We start from the raw sequence: 8624 nt of genomic DNA, 5'->3' as shown, positions 1-8624 counted from the left end.
CTGTTCTTTCACTTCCAGTATCTCTAAATTTGTCATTGAACCTACATGAACTGTGTGCTGTACTCTCTGCCTTTACTCAGGACATTTTTCAGGATCAAAGTAGGTACGTTTTCAGAAAGTATACTTAGTTGAATTCCACTGAAAACCACTGATATTTTCTAGAGAGTATACAGGCAGAGATTGTGTTTGGATTATGTTTCAAGGGTCAATACCCTACAATTTTCAGAATTTCTTACAGCCTCAGGGTCACGTTAGAGCTACCATTGCTTGTGGACTCACCAATATAGATCTTGAAACATCTATCCATTTTTGTTCTATGCCAGGCATGTAAATGATACAAAGTCAATATTATAGTATCTATGATTTTAGATTATGTCATTTACAATTGAAAAATGAAGCTAATATTCTTAAGTGATGACTTTACAGCTGTCACTTTATGTTTTAAATATTAAACTGATTTCTGTATTACACTCATATTAGAACTACCTTAGAATGCCACCAGAGATTTCTTTTAATGCAGAATAAAGCTGCTAATCTTTTGAAAGATGTGGGTTCCTTTGAGCAGGCATATCCAGATCTGTGCTCACTTCAGGCATTCATACTGCAGTCACAGATCTGGATGGGCAAATAAGAGCAGTCACTGATGCTCCAAAATCTGAAAGACTGGACTAATCATTGACATTTTATTAATTTCTGCAACTCGTCCATCTTCAGGTATCCAGGGTATTTCCATGCCAGCTTCCTCTGCAATCTGGAAGATCTCAGGATATAACATGAGGAAAATTGTGCTGGTTTGGGCTGGGATAGAGTTAATTTTCTTCGTAGTAACTGGTCTGGGGTTCTGTTTTGGATTTGTGCTGAAAACAGCATTGATAACACAGGGATGTGTTCGTTACTGCTGAGCAGTGCTTACCCAGAGCCAAGGGCTTTTCTGCTTCTCCCCCCACCCCACCAGCAGGAGGCTGGGGGGGCACAAGGAGTTGGGGGGGACACAGCCGGGACAGCTGACCCCAACTGACCCAAGGGGTATCCCAGACCATAGGACGTCATGCTCAGCATGTAAAGCTGGGGGAAGGAGAAGGAAGGGGGGATGTTGGGAGTGATGGCGTTTGTCTTCCCAAGTCACCACTATACGTGATGGAGCCCTGCTGTCCTGGAGATGGCTGAACACCTGCCTGCCCCTGGGAAGTGGGGAATGAATCCCTTGGTTTGCTTTGCTTGTGCGCACAGCTTTTGCTTTACCTATTAAGCTGTCCTTATCTCAGCCCATGAGTTTTCTCACTTTTACTCTTCTGATTGTCTCCCCGATCCCACTGTGAGGGAGGTGAGCAAGTGGCTGTGTGGGGCTTAGTTTCTGGCTAGGATTAAACCATGACAACCATTTATTTTGTGTAGATTATGAATATCTGTTTGTGCTTGCTACTTGATTTAATCACTGCCCTGAATCACATGATTGCCTTCAGAAAGATGACATGGAAATGAGTCAATTAATATAAATGACCATGGACTTTGTAGGTGTTCTAGAATATCAAATGAGCAAGCTGGTATAAAATGCCAACTGGTAGTTTTTTTAAAGCTTCTCTAAGGCTATTTTGAACTCTCCTTGATGTTTATTTTTCTAGTTGGTAGTTTATGTCATTGCCCATTGCAGTGAGTAATGATGGGTACAGGGATAACTATTTGAGTGTGGTGCCTGGTAATTTGTCACAGTATTACACATTTTGGGGTTCTATTGCTTTCAAAATTCTCTCATCTCATTTGAACAGGAAAATAAGTAAATTCTAGGATAAAATTTTTGAAATAATCTAGCTCTCTTTAATTGGCTGATTTTCAATAGCTTAAACTCCTGCATCAGTCTGACACAAATGAAGATGTTGTCACTTTTACTCTGTTTAGGGCCTGTGAAATGTGTGTGGCTTTGTCCTATTTTGCATAAAAGCTCTGTTTGGGGGATTTGATTGTTTAATCTCTGTGTGAGACAGGAAAAAGGAGGGTCTATCAGCTTTCTATGAAGCTCTAATTCTATATCGATACAGATATCAACATTAATAGCTGTATAGAAACTCTACATTCTCTGAGTCAGTCAAAGTATAATTTTGGCATTATAATACAAAAAAGACTAGGTCAGTCTGGCTGCTGACAGACCTCTCCTACCTTTTTGTTAGCAAGGCTCTGGAAGAACAATCTGCTCAAAACTCAGCTCAGTGGATAGTAATCAAGAAGCAATATGTCCAACTAATTTTCTGTCCCTCTCCTATAGTTAGCAGGCCCATCATGGGATTTTAATCTGTGCTCTCTCTCTTGGAATTTTGGCACTTTAAGCAGATCACATTTTGCCAGAGAAAATGACACACTTTTTATTATAGTTAATAGACTCATGGAAGGTGGGCTCCTGAGCCACACGTTAACACAGTTATAAGAGGTTTAAACATCAAAACAGAGATCAGGTGCGTTTAAATATCAATTCTATCATTCACTCTGATTTGTTATGAGCCAGGGGAAGATATTTACAATGTTTATGAAGTGTATTTTAAGGGGGATAGTTGGGTCACTCAGCTTTCTGGATTGCCAGAATTTCTTGAGGTAAAAAAATCTGGAAGCAACCAAACTATCCTGAAAATTCATTACAAATCTCTGAAATTCATTCCCTATATCCTGAGGAGAATTTTACTCAATTTCTTTGAAATTAAATTGTAAAGATTAATCCTTTTTCAACTTGTAAAGTTCTATATGTAGGATTATCCCATTACAATGTCAAGCTTTTCTGCAAATTTTCTGTAATTTGAACAACAAAGAACAATTTACATATTTTGCAGATTATGTTTTTTACCCCAGAAAATGAATTAATATCCAAAGTGATTTTAGGTACTGAAAAGAATGCTAACTGTCACTATTTGTATTACTTCTGTGTGCTTCAGAACATTTCTACTTATCAAAGTATCATATTATTAAATCACTGTGGTAAAGTCCAGGAAAAGAAAGTTTCATTTAACATGGAAAACTGGTTCTTAGCTGTGTTCAAACATCCATCACAAAACAGTTTGCTTTAATACTGAGGTTCACATAAAGTCACCTCTTTTTTTTTTTTCTCTCACATGATTTTTTCTTCCTTATAAAAGGCAGAAGACCGTGGAAAGAAACTAATATTCCATCCTGCACTTCTTTCAGAGCTATCATCCTGAATAGAGCCTATCTCTGAAGCAAGCATGAATATCTAGGAAATAAAACCTTGTAAAAAGGCTAATATTCAAATAAATGATCCATGAAATAATTCTTCCAGCAAACAACAAAAACTCTGAACTTAAGAAAGATAGGGTTTTCTAGTCTCTCATCCTTCTTGTTAGTCTAGATTTCTGGTATTTTCACTGAAATCTTGCAGTAAACTCAGATTGTCTGTCAGCTAGATAGAATCATAGAATCATTTAGGTTGGAAAAGACCTTTAAGATCATCGAGTCCTACCGTTAACCTAACACTGCCAAGCCCACCACTAAACCTCATCCCTAAGCACCACATCTACATGTCTTTTAAATACCTCCAGGACAGTGACTCTACCACTTCCCTGGGCAGCCTGTTCCAAAGCTTGACAACCCTTTCAGTGAAGAAGTTTTTCCTAATATCCAGTCTAAACCTCCCCTGGTGCAACTTGAGGCCATTTCCTCTCGTCCTATCTCTTGTTACTTGGGAGAAGAAACCGACCCCCACCTCACTACACCCTCCTTTCAGGTAGTTGTAGAGAGCGAGAAGGTCTCCCCTCAGCCTCCTCTTCTCCAGGCTAAATAGCCCCAGTTCCCTCAGCCGCTCCTCATAAGACTTGTGCTCCAGGCCCCTCACCAACTTGGTTGCCCTTCTCTGGACACGCTCCAGCAAGTCAATGTCTGTCTTGTAGTGAGGGGCCCAAAACTGAACACAGGACTCGAGGTGCGGCCTCACCAGTGCCCAGTACAGGGGAACAATCACCTCCCTGCTCCTGCTGGCCACACTATTTCTGATGCAGGCCAGGATGCCGTTGGCCTTCTTGGCCACCTGGGCACACTGCTGGCTCATATTCAGCTGGCTGTCAACCAGCACCCCCAGGTCTTTTTCCACCTGGCAGCTTTGCAGCCACTCTTCCCCAAGCCTGTAGCATTGCATGGGGTTGCTGTGACCCAAGTGCAGGACCCAGCGCTGAGCCTTGTTGAACCTCATACAGTTGGCCTTGGCCCGTCCATCCAGCCTGTCCAGATCCCTCTGTGGAACTTTCCTACCCCCACCCAACTCAGTGTTGTCTGCAAATTTACTGAGGGTGCACTTGATCCCCTCGTCCAGATTATTGATAAAGAGCTTAAACACAACTGGCCCCAGTACTGAGCCCTGGGGAACACCAGTTGTGACCGGACACCAAATGGATTTAACTCCATTCACCACCACTCCTTGGGTCTGGCCATCCAGACTGGTTTTTCCCCAGAAAGGTGTCCGCCCATGCAAGCCATGAGCAGCCGGTTTCTCCAGGAGAATGCTGTGGGAAATGGTGTCAAAGGCTTTACTGAAGTCTAGGTAGACAACATCTATGGCCTTTCCCTCATCCGCTAAGTGGGCCATCTTGTCATAGAAGGGGATCAGGCTAGTCGAGCAGGACCTGCCTTTCATAAACACATGCTGACTGGGCCTGATCACCTGGTTGTCCTGTACGTGCTGTGTGATGGCACTCGAGATGATCTGCTCCATAACCTTCCCCTGCACTGAGGTCAGACTGACAGGCTTGTAGTTCCCCAGATCCTCTTTCCAGCCCTTAGTGTAGATGGACATCACATGTGCCAACCTCCACTCAACTGGGACCTCCCCAGTTAGCCAGGACTGCTGGTAAATGATTGAAAGTGGCTTGGTGAGCACTTCCACCAGCTCCCTCAGTACCCTCGGGTGGATCCAGTCCAGTCCCGTGGACTTGGGTGTGTCTACGTGGTGTAGCAGGTCACTACCCATTTCCCCTTGGATTATGGGGGCTTCATTCTGCTCCCTGTCCTTGTCTTCCAGCTCAGAGGGCTGGGTACCCCAGGAACAACTGGACTTACTATTAAAGACTGAGGCAAAGAAGGTATTAAGTACGTCAGCCTTTTCCTCATCCTTTGTCACTGTGTTTCCCCCCACATCCAATAAAGGATAGAGATTCTCCTTAGCCCTCCCTTTGTTGCTAGTGTGTTTATAGAAACATTTTTTGTCTTTTACGGCAGTAACCAGATTAAGTTCCCGTTAGGCTCTGGCCCTTCCAATTTTTTTTCATACACATGACTAATAGGAGTTTATGTCTACAATAGAAAAAAATTACTTTTGATCAATAGATTTGTCAGTTACTACTATGGTCGATTTGTCGATCAACCTTATTATAGTTCCCAATTCTGTTCTTTAATGCCAGTACTTTCCAGCTTTCAAAAATTCCTTGAGCTACCCACTAAAGTTACTATTTGCATGATTTCCTCATGTATGCAAAGTCATACCCTACAAAAACTGGTCATCAGACTTTTTGAAACACTGATATGAAAGTCACAGACCACCATCATCAAAGATGAATATGTATAGTCTTTCCAGGGCAAAGCAAGGCAGCCAGAAGGTAAAATACTTATCAGAATCTACCATTTTCAGTAGAGCTGAATCCAGGCAGTCCAAAGGACATGGAACAGCAAATGAATGCAAATGTATAGACAGAAAAGCAAAAGGGGAAGCAAGACACATCCTAAGAAACAAGGCAGATTATGAAGTTGGTAGGATTTCCAAAGTTTGAGCAGCTGGGTGGCAAATACGAGGTGATAAGGAGATATTTAGAAGGAGATAGCTGAATATAGGAGGAATGAGGCACCTTGGGAGAGAATTTCTCAAGGGAAATAGGAAATCGATAGAACTGCTTGTGAAGTAACACATTCATGAGCATGAAAAAAGAGCAGATTTGAATGCTCTGTGACATTCACAAAAGTGAAATTTTTCGAAAGTATAAATGGGCTTTGGCTGCAGTGGAATTTCAGCAGGTTCTGAGTATGTCATTGCTCTGAGTTGCCTTTGAAAAGCTCTCCACATTTTTATACAATTTTATACACTCTCCTACAACTCAGTATGGCATTTATATTTATATTTGATCATCCAGTTTACATAGCTGTATATCGTTTTAACTCTACTAACTTAAGTGGATTTGTAGCCATATGTTCGAGTTAATGCCTAGGCTGTGGTGATACTGCTTCATTTGGGGTTAAACATGATGCATTGTCCTTTAAGGAGGACCATTACTCAATAGTTTCACTATGCAGGCCTGATTACTTTGTACCATACCTTACTAACCGCTATGCCCTTGAAGAGGAACTAAAGACTGATAAAAAGGAAACATCCTGCTCCAAAAGGTGTCGAAGGCCGGACAATTGCCACAGAAGCATGAACCAGGGGAACGGTAAAGGCGCCAGGGGGAGGTCACGACCACCAACTCAATTCAAGACTGGAAAGACTTGGCACCCCACACCTGCAAGGAGCATGGTTGCTAATTTACACAGCAGGTGAGGCTAATTTAAATATAACTAACCAATAGTAGATGAGATGGCGACTACCAACCAATGGACGTAAATTTAGGCAGGTTTTTACTAATCATGTAACAGGATAAATACTTTGTAGTTCTTTGGTGTGGTGTGCTAGCTTTGTGGAATTATTACCTAGCACCCATCTTTGTGCAAACATGAAATAAATAAATAAATATCTTGGCTTTGTGTGTAAGATTGCTTATTGCACACCGGGTATTGAACCCCACTTGTGGGACAACAGATTTATTTTTATACTAATATCACGGAGGAAACAACCATGAGCACAGTTTTTATCTAATGGTTTGTCAGAAATGTATTCAGTCATCCTTAATATCAGCCTTCTTTTTAAAAATTAGATTTGAGGGCTAGTATGTGGGAATTTTAATGAACTGTTAGAAACAATTTTGGAATTAGGAGTTTACTAATGATAGTTGCAGAGTAAAACTAAAACATAAATCACAACAGTTTCCCATGGTGTGCACACACTAGTAGCAGCATCATGCACTCCTAAAAAGACCAAACATATATAAATATGAGCAAAATGAAAGGAAATGATGGATGATACACAATAAATGCTTAAGAGTAAAATTTCCAGGCTGTGAACAAAAAGAAAGACCAAAGTCACTGCTATTAAAATAAATAAATAAATGAATAAATAAATAAATTCACATCTAAATAACACCCATGCTGTTCTGAATTTTTATCTCTGAGGCACATTAATAATTAGAATACAGCTAATATTTATTGCCACCATAAACACCAGAAATAGTAGAAAATGTGGTGGAATGGATGTTTTATGATATACATTTATTATGTTTTATAAACCTTGAATATTTGTTCTTTAACTTTTGATTTTGTCTTGCCATTTTAACACCTTTATACGTTGAATTTTATAGTTGTTTTGCATTTACTTGCCTCTCACTTTTCTTTTGAACACATATCTATCAGTGGTTACATTGTATGTATTTAACAGGCAAAGAACAGGAATATGTCTAAAACATGGATTTCCAGACCAAGACTTTCTATTCAAGTATGTAACACCTGGTTTTGTGTTATACTTATTGTCTTCTAAGTTTCGACCAGGTTTGGAAATGGATTTATTGAAATACTTGTCAAATTAAAAACCGCTTGGAATACTTTATACTTTTTCAGGAAAATGGAGATTTCCAGCTCCATTTGTCTGGTCCAGGGTGACTGGCAGCGCTTCGTCAGCTTTTGGCTCCAGGGTTCTCAGGGTTTTGACACTCTTTCACCAGCTCAGCATCTCTCTGACTCACAGCCTGAGCTTATTCTGCCCTGCCCAGGACCAGTGCTCTAACCAACGGACATAGGTTGTGTTTCCAGGAGCTTCAGACATGTCTGAACCCATCCATGCTGATACCACACAATGCTGAGATCCTCACTAACCTGGCTACAGAGCCAGAAACAAAGTGTTTGTGTTAGCAGAGCAGGCAGTTCGGCTTTAAGATAGCCCCGACGTTTTCCAGATGGAGGTGGACTGCCTGCACGGTACTGCAGTGTGCCAAACCGACGTGCAGGTTGTTTTGCATCCCACTCCACTGAAGAGCGTAGGTGTGCAATATGCCTCTAATCTCATTTTATGGGCACTTGAAAGTGTAGAAAATCACTTGCAAGAATGACATAACTTTGCCAAATGTACAAACATAATTACAATATTGTTACCAAGCCAATGCTGGGCTGGGGAAAGCTCTCTGAGACTCTGGTTGAAATTCAGTGAATGCACTGAAAGACACTGGGAAGGGTTCTCTTTTTCCGAAACAATTTATTTATAGTTGGGGTAATGTTAATTTACATTGCCAAAGCAGAACTGCATAGTTGGTGGTACAGCTGGTTAATGCAACCAAAAATCCTATGGCTTTAACCCTCCAAGGGCTCTTCTTTCTGATTCTGTTACCTCACTGGACCCTCCAATGCAGAGTTAGTACCTAGAGCAAAGTTTTCAATAACAGGTTGAGGAACTGCCAAGAAAAGAGGCTATGTATCAAACTCTGGTTTAGCTTCCCCCCCCCCCCCCCCAATATATATATTTTGTGAAGCAAATTCTACTAATCTGTTGATGATAATAGATG

This window comes from Haliaeetus leucocephalus, unplaced genomic scaffold, assembly GCF_000737465.1.
Source record: "Haliaeetus leucocephalus isolate CR32 unplaced genomic scaffold, Haliaeetus_leucocephalus-4.0 Scaffold763, whole genome shotgun sequence".
NCBI lineage: Eukaryota > Metazoa > Chordata > Aves > Accipitriformes > Accipitridae > Haliaeetus > Haliaeetus leucocephalus.
The sequence above is the reverse complement of the archived record's forward strand: the minus strand, read 5'-3'. Positions refer to the sequence as shown.